At 36.4% G+C, this 16,882-nt stretch overlaps 1 long non-coding RNA gene across 1 annotated transcript; it reads left to right on the forward strand.

Moving 5' to 3' along the window:
- Positions 1-3,123: 3,123 nt before the first annotated feature.
- Positions 3,124-3,755, forward strand: LOC149155634 (uncharacterized). The gene is made up of 3 exons (XR_016263502.1): positions 3,124-3,304; positions 3,389-3,504; positions 3,666-3,755. It is a non-coding gene; the product is annotated as an uncharacterized LOC149155634 (long non-coding RNA).
- The last annotated feature ends 13,127 nt before the right edge of the window (positions 3,756-16,882 follow it).

Consider the following 16,882-nt stretch of genomic DNA (forward strand, 5'->3'; position numbering starts at 1 on the left):
CAATCAGAATCCATTTTGTTTACAGTATTTGATAGAAAATCAAAAATTGATGGATGATTAAGGTCACTGGAGTAATCTTCGTTGTAATCTGAAAGATGGGAATGATGGTGGTAATCTTCCCATGGTGCCCCCTGTATGTTCATTAACTGAACAATTCCTTCATCTGTAGAATGTACATGCGACCAAGGATTTGAAGAGGTACTATATTCCTTAGATCTATATACCCAAACGTTTGATGAGCATTCATTGGGGTTTGCCTCCCATGCCGAGAACATTGATTGCTACAATATTTCTATTGGGCTTGGAGGCAACACTTGGTGACGATCCATGCTAATATCATGTTCGGACATCTTCTGAATGGAAGATACCATATTGCAGGTTCCCACCGTTGCCACTTCCGCCAAGTTGTTTGGAGGTGGTAGGGCAAAAATACCCATCAATGTAGGGTCTTTTAGTAAGCCTACTTTGATATTTTGAAGCGACTGAGAGCTTTCGTGGATCATCAAAATGCTTCCCATAACTTACGAACTATTGGGGAGGAATGTCTGTTGGGCGACGATTGTAATTCCCCCTTGGAAGGGAAATGCAATCTTTCTGAAGTATGTCAACACAACAGCGGCCATAACATAAATCCAAGGCCTTCCCAGTAGGATGTTGTAATCGAGGTTTCCATCGATAACTTCCACATCAATTTCTATTGTTTTGCCCCCCCCAGATCGACTTGCAAGTTACTAAAAATCCCGTATGGAGTGTATTTTCATCCATCAAATGCTTTTAATGTCATCGACAATCGTGACAAGGGTGGTGAGCCTAAAGTTTTCCAGCAACTCATTGACATAATACATGTAGATGCCCCCTCATCAATAATTGTTCAATGAACAGTTTTGTTGACGGCTTTCACTTGAATGAGGAAAGCGAGTTGAGCTAGTAACTGAGGTTCATATCCTTTATGATTGAAGGCTACAAGATTGGAATCCGCTGGGTCAATCCCACCTATTGCTGATAATAGAGCCTGCTTTTGGGAGGGCAATTTTGCAGTACTTCAAGTGTTGACATAGCGGACGGTGATTGGGCCAAGTCCTCTACTATATTATAATTTTGTGCCACTCTAGCACGAGGATTAAATGTCGATTTACGTACTACTCCCTTCGGTGGCTTTATCGTTAGGTCAGGAATGATGGGTGGCACAACTTCTGTCGAAGTTGTTATCGAACAACTAGGTTGATCAGTAGCCTTGTTGTTCGATAGCTATGGATTCCCGTAATCTTTATTCCTTGTCGATATCAAAGCATCATTTTGCTGTTTTGAAATGGATAGCATAAGGACTTGGGATGGGGAAGCATTGTCACTAGCAACCAGATTGGTTCCTGGGTTTGGAAATGGATCAATCAATACTACTGAGGTTTTTGAATTCTTAAAGAATTTCTTAACTTCAGCTTTATATGGACAATCTCTCGTCCAATGATCCTCATCGCATATGAGGCATGGCTGAGTAGGTTTCTTTTGCCCAGAAGGGTTTGTAGAAGATTTTTCAGGAGACGAATCATCCTGTTTCTTCTTTTTGCTCTTCCCTTTCTTCTTGCCTCCTAGTTGCTTCGGTTCTTTGCCTTTGTCAGTTGACACGACATTAACCTCTGAGGCTAGAATTTCTTCATTTGCATTTTGATCAGAAACCTTACGGGCTTTCTTAGATGTAGCCTTTGTCGATTTCGTGCTCGTTGTACCTATCACGCCATCACTGGCATGAGAGTCTTTGTTTGATTTCAGAGGAGGAGGAACGGAAAATTCTGGTCTCGTAGCATCAGGGATTTTGTCATAGAGCGTTCCAGACTGAGTATAGATCAAGTCTAGATATTGCACACGAGAAATCACGTGCTCTTCAGTGACAACCCCTCTCTTCACCACATGTTCTGTTATAGAAGGTAACAAAGACTTAATAAACCATTCAGCTAGTAGCTGATCAGTCATTTCACTGATAGTTCTTGGTTCCGCATGGAGATTTTAGATCCCTTACCCATCCCTGGGCGAACTTAGAGAGGCAAGTGTCAAATGAGTAGTTTGTAGAAGATTCTCTAGGTTTCCACCTAGCAAACTGCTTGTGCCATTTGTCTGGTCTAAGTAACCGTTTACAACGTACATGAAATTATCATGATTTTATATTAAATTAAAAAAATTAACTAAATTTTTTAAATAAATATGAAGAGAAAACCATGCAATATAATGACTCCATAGTGTAATTAAATAATATCATGATGGCTTAGTTTGTTAAAGTAGTTTTTTAGATAAATGTATTTCTTACTAATTTTCTATCTAATTTTGTTAAATACATAAAATTGTAATTTCAAGTGATTAAATTTATTATTCAATATTAAATCATAATAGGATAATGAAAAATACCATTTATAATAGATCCACCCAAAACGCACTCTCCAAGCATGTACATGATCATCAAGAGAGAGTCAAGACAATATCTCTGCGATAGGGGAAGTTGGAAGATTTGCCAAAATGATAGGTCGAACTTGTGATTTCGATTCTCATTCTATGGGCCTTGTCCGCGGGGTGAAACCCTTATTCTTCTATCCACATTTTGCGTTGGCCGGTTCCTGCCGCATGTGTGGCCACCACTAAATGAGAACATTAACTTGACATTAAATGCTAGTTAAAGGGACTATGGCTCTGATCCCTCTCCCCGTTATAAAAAGAGATAAATCAGATACGAGATACATTAAGATATATTAAGATATGATAGCAACGCAGACAATACGATGAAAAATAAATTGTAAAACATATTCTCATAACATATTTACGCCGTAAGGCGTTCCCTCTGAGAAAGACATCTCTAAAGTGTGACGTCTATGATTTTGAACCATTGATTCTGTGTGTTAGATGATTGGAGTGTTTTCTGCTGTTGATTTAATCTGTTTTTTCATAGAAAAATATTATTTTTTCTACCAGCTGGAAAACAGAGAGGGAGAATCTGACAATGACCCATGAAAAGCCAGGCCACCTGGCGATGAAACTCTTGGTAGTGACTGAACCCAAACGTATCTTTGTTTTTCTTCTTGATTTCTTCCTGGCTGAGGGCCGCGTAGCCAGCGCAGCCTTGTGCCGTTATATCACTATTTGTACTATGAAACGTACAAACGCTCTCGCTTCGGTGCAACATTAACACTGCAACATTGATAGTGCCGCCTCGAACTTCAAAGGAAAGGCTTCAGTTTGATAGACAGTATAATCCTAACCCACAACAGCCAATTAGATACGAAAGTATTCAATGGCTTCCTCTTCAACTTCCTCTTTCCAGGTAAACATTTATCTGATTCTGAATTCGAATGGAGCTTCAACACACGAATCGGGTATGCAATAAAATTTTGCAAAATTATGACAGGAAGAAAGCTACGGAAGTGCAGCGGGCTGGGTGGAAGCTCGCACAGATTGCCCCCATTTGCAGGTTCTGTGTTCTGATCTTCGACATATACCCGGCCTTGACACTCCCTGCAAGAGGTAATTAGCTTATATTTCATGTCATAAATTGGGTTTCTCGAAATTTGGTTATTGCCCAGAACCGACTTAGGACATTTCAATCTCTGTGCATCATATAAATTGGAAAAAAATGGGTAAAACAACTAGACCAAACGATTTTTCCTTACTGTTGCTAGAACCAGATGGATGCAGGACACAGGAATAAAAGAGCAAGGTACGACATAGAAGACGACCAGGCTGAAAGCGCTGGGTCACATGATTTTATTACTCAACTTTGTATCAATTTGGAAAGCGCAAACATACCAACGCGGGCCCCAGTTCTTCCAGAACGTCCCAGGATGATCGAAAAATCCAATCACTGCTGGAAAAAACTACATACGAGAGAAATCAGCTCAAACCCTACGGTTTCCAATAAATGCAAACAGATGAATTTATTTCGTGACTTTCACGTACAGGTTTGGCTATATATACTCCATACAGCTTTCTCAAATATATGTTATTGTCCTTCCAATTAACAATTTGTATTATATGAAACTGCAGCAATTTGACACTCAACAACAAATCCAGAAAATTTGCATAAGCGATCGCAATGTGTTTATGAAATCCAATTCCCCGCCATCTTTGCTCATATTTGATCGAGGTAAATTCCTTGAGATATAACACTACTATAGATCTATCTAAATCTATTTAATTTAATCTGAGCTTAGAGAGATCTATATTTTGGTTATATATTAAAATTTCAATTTTAATAACTGATAAACATCTTTATATATTATATTAAATTATAAAATGACTCAATAAATTTCTAAACTTAATCGATTATAAAATATACTTCTCAACTCAATAAAAATCTAAACTTAATAAACCTCTATAAACATTTGCACATCTTATCTTGATATAGATAGTGTTCCAGTGTTAAATATCTACTAACTGATCTGATTGCAGGTTGCAGAGATTAAGGATCAAGATAGTGTGTCATGTCAAAAACAGTGCAACTCTTGTTGGTCCATTGTTTAGAATGCATGCCACTCAAGTTCATATTGATCTAGTGATACAGATAAGCACATAAGTAATTGCAAGCATGGATATTACTGTGTTAGTTGCCAATATAGTTATAATATTTTTAGACAGAGGGTCCATGGTCATGACTGACTGGAATTGTTTTAATGCTGCAATTTCATTTTTAGCACATAGAACTACAATTGGGTAATGTCGAATGGTTTAGTTTTTTGTTGCAGTTGATGGGTCAAAATTCACTGTTTTTTCTAGGTTTTCAAGTAAGATCTTAATGAATACTGGCCAGGGAAGAGTCATCAATGAAGATTTCAGAAATGTAAGAGTTACCTAAATATGTGTTGAGAAAAATGGTCTATGTGAAGCCCAATTGGTGTAGAATTTATGCCAATATTAAGCATGTACAAATCTTGTAGGTTGCATGGGCATAGATTCTCACTGATTTCAGAGATTATTCTTTTCCCTTTGGCATTATTTGCCATTCACACAGTTTGCTTTGCTTTGTTTGGTTGTGTGTTGTCCATGAAATTGTGTTTTGCAGTCAGCAAAAGTTTTGAAAGTTGTCTATCAACTGGAAAAAATATCAGAAGCAAACTGTGACAGCATTCACAGAAATAAATAGCGAACATATCATATCTCCGACATTAACTTATCAAGAAATAAGATTAAGAACATATACAGTTTCCACAGAAATGGCAATACTCTTCTATTACTTTGCTTCAACGATAGGGCATTGTTTTAGAGAATATCCCTAATGAAATCCATTGAATTAATATATGAATTTAGGGTATCATGGTTCAGAACAACATAATGTTCAAATGTGAAGCCAATGAAATTACATAAGATTGCCCTGCTCCTTTCTTGCTAATTTTCCACCATTCCTTCAAATTTTTCAGTGGCATGTTTATTTCTCAAGTTAATGAAGCTGCCATATTACTCTGCAAATTGTTTTAGCAGATATGGATAATTTAGGCCTTATGATTTGTAAGTCAAAGTTATTTTCACATAAAAAAATCGTTGTTGATATGGCATTGGTTGTCTTCCTTCCCTTTTGTTCTAGTGTCTTCTTTCTAAATTTGACAGTCTTCCTTGATTGAAATAGTTGTGGGTACATCTGATCCCTGACAATCATTCAGTTCAATATTTGATGGCCTTGAAGCTACTAAACCCAATTTCATGTTGTTCTTGCCTGTACAATAAAAATGGTCCCATACCAGTCACTATTTCTTTGACAACGGCAGTGTAAACACAAGAAGTAGCATAGAGAAAATGACTTAAATTCAAGATATTAAAAGGAATGAATGCAAGGTTTTAGAGACAATTCAGATCGATCCAAAGAAAGATGCAGGAAAATGTAATATTTTATGTTGTTGGAAAAATGACTCTTGAGTTTTCATAGAAATTGGATCGATCAGACACTGATGTCTAATCCTCAAGTATACCAGTTTCGTCTCTAGCTCACAATGAGACATGTGAAAATATATATTAACCTTTCGAGAGATCTTTCAATCTTTGTTGCAACCCTTATGTAACTTTAAGACTCTTGTAGATCATCTGTGTACTTGCTTGAACTCTGTACTTTTGAACAGTGACTTTTGTATGATTTTGTAGAAAGTTAAGATCCTAATGAACACTTGGATATGTTATTTTCTCTTATTGATAAAGGAAAGTGTTTGATGAAAATGGGGGTTTCATGCTAAGTCAGTCCCTCTATCTTCAGGTAGACAGAGTATTTTCTCAATAATGTGTAAAGCTTCCCTTGTTTCAAAATCAGAAGTCAACATGAAGGCATTGTCCATTCCTTTAATTTTTAAGTGGCATGTTTATTTCCCAAGTTAATGAAGCTGCCATATTACTCTGAATTTTTTTTAGCAGATATGGATAATTTAGGCCTTATGATTTGTAAGTCAAAGTTATTTTCACATAAAGAAATCGTTGTTGATATGGCACTGGTTGTCTTCCTTCCCTTTTGTTCTATTGTCTTCTCTCTCAATTTAACAGTCCTCCTTGATTGAAAGAGTTGTGGGTACATATGATCCCTGACGATCATTCAGTTCAATATTTGATGGCCTTGAAGCTCCTAAACCCAATTTCATGGTGTTCTTGCCTGTACAATAAAAATGGTCCCATACCAGTCACTATTTCTTTGACAACGGCAGTGTAAACACATGAAGGAGCACAGAGAAAATGTCTTAAATTCAAGATATTAAAAGGAATGAATGCAAGGTTTTAGAGACAACTCAGATCGATCCAAAGAAAGATGCGGGAAAATGTAATATTTTCAAAGGAAAATGGATCATGGCCCAAAAGGGCCTCTATACAAAGACAAGACCTATCATATATTCAATGGATAGCTGCTCTGACATGGAATACTTGTAACAGAGATGGAAACCAAATGGTTGCACCCTGCCTTGTTTCAATTTTAACATCATTCTTAGAATTCATAAGAAGTTGTGCACAAAACAGCACAACAATTATTTGATAGAATGCCTGAAAGAGATGTGGTGTCATGGACTAATCTTGTAAAGGGATATGGTCAAATTGAGTTGGAAAAGGTTATAAGATATTTTACAATCTTAAGCCCAATGCATGCCTTCTCATTTAACAATCACATTGTCTAAGATAAATCAGTTTGTCAGATAAATTTTGTATCTTTTGGGTGAATTATGTTAGGGCAGGTAGAATCTGCCATGCATAGCTTCTCTTGAAATCTTCTACACACAACCTTAAATAACTATGCTCTTCTGACATTGTTTTTGTGAATATCCTAGCAAAGGAACATTTGCACATCTTATCTTGATATAGATAGAATTCCACTGTTAAATATCTACTAATTGATCTGATTGCAGGTTGCAGAGATTAAGGACCAAGATATAGTGTGTTGTGTCAAAAACAATGCAACTCTTGTTGGTCCATTGTTTAGAATGCATGCCACTCAAGTTCATATTGATCTTCCGACACTGAGTGATACAGATAAGCACGTAAGTAATTGCAGGCATGGATATTACTGTGTTAGTTTCCAATATAGCTATAATTATTTTAGACAGAGGGTCCATGGTCATGACTGACTGGAATTGTTTTAATGCTGCAATTTCATTTTTAGCACATAGAACTGCAATTGGGTAATGTCAAATGGTTTAGTTTTTTATTGCAGTTGATGGGTCAAAATTCACTGTTTTTTTCTAGGTTTTCAAGTCAAATATTAATGAATACTGGCCAGGGAAGAGTCATCAATAAAGATTTCGGAAATGTAAGAGTTACCTAAATATGGGTTGAGAAAAATGGTCTATGTGAAGCCCAATTGGTGTAGAATTTATGCCAATATTAAGCACATACAAATCTTGTAGGTTGCATGGGCATAGATTCTCACTGATTTCAGAGATTATTCTTTTCCCTTTGGCATTATTTGCCATTCACACAGTTTGCTTTGCTTTGTTTGGTTGTGTGTTGTTCATGAAATTGTGTTTTGTTGTCAGCAAAAGTCTTGAAAGTTGTCTATCAACTGGAAAAAATATCAGAAGCAAACTGTGACAGCATTCACAGAAATAAATAGCCATCAGATCATATATCCGACATCAACTTATCAAGAAAGAAGGTTCAGAACATATACAGTTTCCACAGAAATGGCAGTACTCTTCTATTACTTTGCTTCAAGGATAGGGCATTGTTTAATGAAATCCATTGAATTAATATATGAATTTAGGGTATCATGGTTCAGAACAACATAATGTTCAAATGTGAAGCCAATGAAATTATATAAGATTACCCTGCTCCTTTCTTACTAATTTTCTCTTTATAAACTAGCCATTTGGAACTTTGATGTTACACATTCAAATTCTAGTATCATCCGCCTGTTTAATTCTCACCTTGGGGCATCTGCAATATTTGACGACATAATGCCTTTAGAAGCACATAGTTTGTTTGACTACCTATGCACTAGTTAGTTTGTCTATGCTCATTATGGTAAATTCGATCTTACACCTTGAACAAGATTTACTTGTAGTTTACTGAATCCAATGGCTGATTTTTTGGGTATCCGACACTTGATTAATTCTCACCTCGGGCAATCTTTGACAACATAATGCCCTCTAGAAGCTTATAGAATCCAATTTTTAACATATTTTCACTCTTTTTATCACTAGGAGTGCTTAATTCAAACAATGGTGAGACCATTTGGATGTTAGAAACCTAATGCTAATTTTCTATTTGTCCCTAACCTAATGAATATTAATATTGGTTATAGCATATCCTTAAAATGAACATATTGAGTTACTTTCCCTTATATAAAGGTCTTCCTTATTTATTCATAATCTTTGAATTTCAATTACATCATTTTTCACATCCTTTGTCAAATGTTCATCAAGCAATGTCAAAAGACAGTATTGGCATCCATCAAGGACCTTAGGATAAACCTTATAAACTGAAAGCATGCAGTCTGTAACTAACATGAAATCAAAGTGTCAAATAAATTAATTTGTGCATTTGCTAATTGTGGTAACCCTTGCTCTTCAAATATTAGATAGTTCAAGCTTTGATCTCATGAAATAAATGTAACCTTACAAATTGCAGGGCCCTAGTCTATTTTTGTGCTAAAGTTTATTGTGCATCATGTGATTTGATTATGACAAGGTTTGTAATTTGATTTATTTCTGTTGTTTGTACTTTGAAGGTTATTGCATCTTGGGGAGTTCGCAACAACATTGACTTTCTTTCTTTGTCTTATACACGACATGCTGAAGACATTATACAAGTAAGAAATATGACATAAAATCTACATTCTTGCTCATGTTCTGAGCTTGTGATGTTACTTCTAGCAACTATGATGGATCTCACATAAAATTTTCTGTCAAGCTGTTTTTCTAGAAACAAGTTATAGCAACACTGTCCATGCTTTTCAACGGATTGTGCGGCAAGAGGGCATCCATGCCCTCTTCAGAGGAGTAACAACTAATATTATGTTAAGAGTAGTAAGGGCTGGAGTTCTTGCACTATATGATCAGCTTCAGTGACTAGTTCTGAGTAAGTCGAACAAGTCAATATTGATATGTAGCGGATGCATGGACAGTGTTTGACAAAATTCCTGAACGGGATGTGGTGTCATGGAATACTATGATTGTTGGATATACTAAAAATGGGTATTGTCAAGAGGCATTAAGGCTTTATGGCGGGATGCAATGGACAACTATAGAGGCAGATCATGTTACCTTTTCCAGTGTACTTGGTGCGTGTGCTGGCCTAGAAGCTCCGCAGCAAGGAAACGAGGTGCATGGCCATGTAATTAGAAATGGGTTTGACCTAGAGGACCCCATAGGGAATGCTCTTCTTACTATATTATGATTGTCCTAGATTCCACGCATGTTTATCATTCCCTACATTAGTGTTCCTTGGCCTTGATTTATAGTATATTGGAAAAGGTTATGAGATATTTTACAATATTAAGCCCAATGCACGCCTTCTCATGTAACAATCACATTGTCCAAGATAATTCAGTTTGTCAGATAAATTTTGTATCTTTTGGGTGAATTATGTTAGGGCAGTTAGAACCTGCCATGCATATTTTCTCTTGAAATCTTCTACACGTAACCTTAAATAATTATGCTCGAAATACCATCTATATCAATGAAATATGATCACATGACGTGTCACCATTGGCATACCACCCAACAACACTGCATTATGCAAATTTCTAGCAATACTATTTGTGCTGGCCTAGAAGCTCCATAGCAAGGAAACGAGGTGCATGGCCATGTAATTAGAAATGGGTTTGACCTAGAGGATCCCATAGGGAATGCTCTTCTTACTATGTTATGATTGTCCTAGATTCCACGCATGTTTATCATTCCCTACATTAGTGTTCCTTGGCCTTGATTTATAGTATATTGGAAAAGGTTATGAGATATTTTACAATCTTAAGCCCAATGCACGCATTCTCATGTAACAATCACATTGTCCAAGATAATTCAGTTTGTCAGATAAATTTTGTATCTTTTGGGTGAATTATGTTAGGGCAGTTAGAACCTGCCATGCATATTTTCTCTTGAAATCTTCTACACGTAACCTTAAATAATTATGCTCGAAATACCATCTATATCAATGAAATATGATCACATGACGTGTCACCATTGGCATACCACCCAACAACACTGCATTATGCAAATTTCTAGCAATACTATACTCAATGTAACCCCTATTCTACATTTTTTGTAAAATTATGGCCGATATGAAGAAATGAATGAGGCAGAAATTCGATCTGTCTTATGAAAATGTCACTAACTATCCATGTATGTTTTTGCTATGTATGCACCCTAGATTACACCGATGCTATGTATGCACCCTAGATTAGACATCAAATATTTTACTAATCCCCTCTGGTTTTGCATTTTTCCAATTTTCTCTATCAAACATATGCTTGTCACAAAAGGCGTGTAATTGCTTATGCTTGCAGTCACACTATTTTTTATGAGACGATTTGCAATTAGCATTACAATAATCAGTGCAAGAACAGAGTCCATTCGAGAAACAATGGAAACAATTTGCATCTCTCACAACAATTCCCTTCCCTGTGATCATCAGAATGAGCTTTGTGGCATTGTGGCAACGCCCTCAAACGCGAAGGTTCTTGGTAATATGCATAGATGATGTAGCCATTTGTTGATGATAAAAAATAAACACCGGTAAAGAAACAAAATTGCATAAAAATTTGACTTCTTTCTTCTATGTTGTTGTTTCTTATGTCATTTGCATAAAATTTTGACTTCTTTCTTCTATGCTGTTGTTTTTTATATCATTTCCTTACGGCGTTTCCTTTGCAACATGTGGTGCAAATGCTAGTTACGCCGTAAGGCGTTCCCTCTGAGATCAACTTCCTTAATTGCCACCGTGTACTTCTCTGAACCATTCGATCTTGTGTTAGAAGATTAAAAAGTTACAGACCGTTCGATCGATAATTGCATACGGTTCGATAAATAATTAGGATAAAAAAAAACGTTACAGATTCTTGTAATCGGTGAACAAAACGTTACAAATTACAGAGAATGCACTTTAAAGTTAGCAGCGATGGGGTTTCAAGACAATAGCAGCCATCTTTCAGTGCACTTCAGTCCGGTGCATACACACAGAGGAAGAATTCACCGAGGAATTGCTGCTGAAACCCCTGCCAGACGGCAAAGTTTTGGCCCTAAACCAGACATGGCAGTCAGAGAGAACTTTTATTTTTTTGAGAGGATCTTGATTCTTGCCCTAAACCAGACATGGCAGTCAGAGCATGTAAGGATTTATTTTTGTTATTTTAATTTTTCCTGTAAGTTTTAGGTCTAAATTTGAAAATGTTATTTTTCCCTGTTTAATTTTGTTATTGTCCTCTGCTTTATGGTGTTTGTGCGGATATTGCAGTGCAAGTTCCAGATGTCCCCAGTTTCGATGGCTTAACAGAGCCTGGTGGAATAAATTACACACAGCAGCATACTCAGACATTAATCGATCGTTTGTGGGATGGTAAGTCTTAATTTTCATGGATTTTTACCGCCAGGTTCCCTCAAGCTCAGGCCGAACCGCTGATTGAAGAGCTGAATTTGACTCCGGGAATCGCAAAACCGGAAGAGGAATACGACGTCGGCCCTCGTTTGGTCGAAAGGAGTCTCAATTTGGATATTAATGGGGACTCGGAAAAGAACGCCAGTCTAGAAGAACTCGGTCATCATGTCGGATATTTTCGCCTCGAACACTTGCACGCTGCGAAGTAAGTGTTAGGAAGATTTTTGAGAAACTATATAGAGGCATTTATTTAGATTGGGTCTGTGAGGAAAACGATTAAATAATTAATCGATATAATGGTTTCGTAGTTTTTTTTTTAATCGAAGAAATTTGTTTGGAGCAGCTCTGCTCTGAAGTCTATAAAGTCGTCTTCTGGATATAAGACAAAACTCGTAGGGACCAAACCTGGTCACCTAACTATCCATCTTTAGAACCAGAACACATCCATCTTTAGAACTATAATGTTTTGGTAGTTTAAAATACCATTAATGTAAACTTTGTTTATTGGATAAAATTTGGGGAAAATCTTGGGTTTAATCCAATTCGAAAGGCGCAAAGGTCTGGTGTTCTGTAACGGCGTCGATGGACGTTAGATAATGCACAAAATAATTATTAGCTTCATTATGTGTCTGATAGATCCCTTTAGGTCGTTGCTTAGCTGGGATTATGCGAGTGTTCTTTTCTTTTTGTTTCTTTAAATATTCTCTTCAATTTAAATCTGTTCAATTCGACTCTACCTTTTATAATATGTTTATCAAATATTCCCAACTTGATGTGCTGAAATGGGATAAAAAAAGGGGTGCATTGAGTGATGTTCACGGTATTGATTGCTGGTTGAAACCAGAGTATGAGTCGCATAGCATATCATTAGATCCATGGTTTCACTGGGTAATCAGGATTTTCTGTAAGGCCATTCGTTCCAAGAGCGCTCTGGCTCAAACACAATTAACATTTCCAAGATTTCCAATCTGCTTATCCCAAGACTGCTCTGGCTCAAAAGACAATTAACATTTCCATTCTACTTATCCTAATTAATGCGAAGTTCATGTCCACGTTGGTGTCAAATATACGCTCCTATCCACTGAACAAGAATGCGTTTATTGGGAATTAACTTTTACCCATTTTATTATAGCTTTTCAGGAGTAGCCTTGGCACTCTTACAGGAAAACATCATACACCATACAGACTTTTGATTATTACTCCTTGGTTCTGCCTTATTTCCGGGCACCAATCTGGCAATCATCGGGATTCTTCATGGTGTTTAAGGATTTCTCTTCTGCAAAATATTATTTTTCTGATTGTGCTTTGAGTTTCATTGATATATTTTTCTGATTGTGCTTCTGAGTTTTATTGATATTTTGTTTTGATAATTCCTGAATATTAATATAATCATGGGTATCCTATTCATGAGACTGAAACTTAAACCAAAGAAGTGCTGTAGTAAAACTGTCTGCCGACATGCATGCTTTATGAAGTACAAAAATGAAGGTAAACGTCTTCTCAAGCAACCTTTTCTCTCACAAAGTGATGCTAAATGTCTATGTGCTTTTGCATCAACACGGCCTAAGTATTTATATATATCAGCTGCTTGCAACCTCAACCTCAATGTAGATAGGGATAATGTCTAAAGCTAATTGCTTTTAAGATGATTCTCTCCACGAAAAAGCCATTGTAGAGGTATGTTATCCCTATTTCCAAAATTTCTCATGAGAAGAGAATTTTTATCGTTCTGATTTTTTATCGTGCTTACCCAGTTGTGGTTGTTCATTTGATTCTGTGCAAATCTATTTTAATATTGAATAGCTGACGTGAGCTTGCCCCTTATAGCTTTACGTTATGCAAGTTATGCAACTTATCTAGGCAAGTAGATACATTATACATGTGAGGCTTCATACCGTGAGTAAACTGACCCGCTTAATTCTTACCCAGTTGTGGCTGTTTATTTCATCCTGGATACCATCCTTTTTTATTGAATAGTCTATGTGAGCTTGCCCCCTTATTTATGGTTTTCGATGCATGAACTTTTCAAGATATCAGTGACAACTTTTCAAGATATCAGTGACAAGGGATGCATGTTTTTATTCCTACATCTTTCCTCACTACCTATAGTTTAGAAATATCATTGCTAGAATGGAAACGATCATGTAGAGTGCATCTAAAGAATAATCCTCTATCCTCTAGTCAGCAAAGTAGAAAAATGTGAAAAACGCTCTTTGCAATGAGAAAATTCATTTCAATGTGTGGGTGAGAGAGAGCTCGAGGTAGGGAAGTATTTACTGTTAATTGAATTTAAGTATTTATATCCTTTTCTTTCCTAAAGCAGAAGGCATTAGAAGGTATTAATTGAGTGAACTAGCAACAGTTTTGTGACAAATGGTTACACTGACACATTTGTTATGTCTAGGATGTTCTACTTCTTCTTCGAGTCGCGGGGAAGCAAAGCGGATGACCCTGTTGTTCTTTGGATGACTGGAGGCCCTGGTTGTAGCAGTGAATTGGCTGTCTTCTATGAAAATGGGCCTTTCAAGATTACAGACAATTTAACTCTGGTCTGGAATGAGTATGGATGGGACAAGGTATTCTGTCTCTTGTGTTAGTTTCAAGTGTTTTTTGTTATTTTTTTAATGTTTGAGATAGTATTACAAGTTTTAAACGTTTTTGTGCACAAGATCGATTCCATTTTCAGCCCTATTCCTGAATATAAGATTGGATCCACTTGAGTATTTTATCTGCCAATCATGGTTTCTTACAGGTTAATGAGTAGAACGTATTTTGATGTATTTGAAATTTGTCTTAAAATAATGCTTTGATTAGTGGTTAAAAAGAGTATGGCATTTCTGCATTGTTTGATTTTTTTGCTTATGGGGTACTGTGTTATATTTGCACTAGGTAATCATGATAGAGGAAAACTTTAGAAATTTGTCATATATTTGAAATTTGAAGTCTCAACGGATAGTCTTAGCAGAGGAAACCACAATTTAATTCATTGAGAATACCTAGGGCAAGCATTCAAGAGACTATTTTAGATTTTATTTAATTTACAATTTGTGAAATCTATGGTCAAAGAAATAATCATGTTAATGGGAAAAGAGAAAAATTGAAAAACACTTCTTAGCCAACCCACTGATTTTTGCTACTATTAATGTCATGAATGTGAATGGACTCAAAGGCTGGTTTGATAGAGAAACTGCCATTTAGAACACGATAGAACTTATGACAGTATTTACTTGCAATTTGCCCAAGCAGTTACCAGTGATCGAATTAGTCATGGCTTTCAATCTCTCCATATTGATTCTGTGATTCATCAAGCTTTAGTTTTTGCCTTCTTGAAAATGGACTATTATAAGTATGGTTCACTATTCTATTAAATTTGAAAATTTGCATTTGAAAATGCGGTGTTTGACGTTTTAGAAATCTGGTTACTGTAGATTCTAGACATGTGTGTTTCAAGGTATTATGCTATTATGTTTGTAACTTTGTAGGATATATTCATATTTTATGATGAAGGCTGACAAATGTTGCTGAATAATATATACCGTGATTATGCATGGGAAATTCTCCTGCATACTGATGCAGATATTGTGCGTCTAATAACCATCTCGGGGTTAGTAATGATATGTATGACTTTTTACAGGTATGTTTCATTTCTTCCACAAATGATGTATTTGATAAGTACTTAGTGTAGAGTTGGAAAATGGTTTTTTCCCAATTAGCTGTTTAACCATTTTGTGGATGGCCCATGTACAAGTTCAAAAATTTCAGTTTGTAAGTAAAAAAAACTTGTAGTTGTTTGTCAACGAATGCAGATACTTTAATGAGTTTTGTACAAACTTGTAGTTGCTTGTCAACGAATGCAGACTTCTGACTTTAATAAGTTTTACCGATATCTGCTAGGCATTTTTTGAAAAACACCCAGAGTATGCAAAGAATGACTTCTTTATCACCGGAGAGTCATATGCTGGACACTACATTCCGGCAGTTACAAGCAGGGTCCACCAAGGAAACAAAGACAATGAGGGTCTTCCAATAAATTTGAAGGTATAGCGTGTCACATTATTTTGCTTTGTTGCGATTTATTTTTTATGTTATCTGGCTTATCACATTTGTGCTCGTCTATATGGAGGTCAAAGAGACAACTATAATTGATGGGCATGTGTATCCATTCTATTTTTACGCCGTAAGGCGTTCCCTCTAAGATCAACTTCCTTAATTGCCACCTTGTACTTCTCTGAACCTTGTACTTCTCTGAACCATTCGATCCTATGTTAGACGATTGAAAAGTTACAGACCGTTCGATCGATAATTGCATACTGTTCGATAAATAATTAGGATAAAAAAAAACGTTACAGATTCTTGTAATCGGTGAACAAATCGTTACAAATTACAGAGAATGCACTTTAAAGTTAGCAGCGATGGGGGTTTCAAGACAATAGCAGCCATCTTTCTAGTACGGTGCATACACACAGAGGAAGAATTCACGGAGGAATTGCTGCTGAAACCCCTGCCAGACCGCAAAGTTTTGGCCCACTTCCACTTCACTAACGGCTTGCCTCTCACGAAGATCCATGGCCGCCACCATAAGCTTTTTCCCAAAGCCATTTACCAGCTGGTAAGTACACAATGCCATTTCTCGGTGCCAAGTTTGAAAGATTTGTAAATGAAACACTTCAGAAAAATTGAAATCATTTGAGAGCATGGTATTGTTCGAGCTAAATTATTGTCCATGCAGTGATGCGATACAACAGAGAAAAAAATTAATGAAACCCAAGCCGCTCCCAGGATCCAACTACCAGGATCGTTCTCTAGTCATGCATATAAAGCTTGATTCATGGCTTGTAATCTCATGATTACA

This window comes from Pinus tabuliformis, chromosome 9, assembly GCF_031772625.1.
Source record: "Pinus tabuliformis cultivar Carrire ecotype Pingquan chromosome 9, CPIR1, whole genome shotgun sequence".
Lineage (NCBI taxonomy): Eukaryota > Viridiplantae > Streptophyta > Pinopsida > Pinales > Pinaceae > Pinus > Pinus tabuliformis.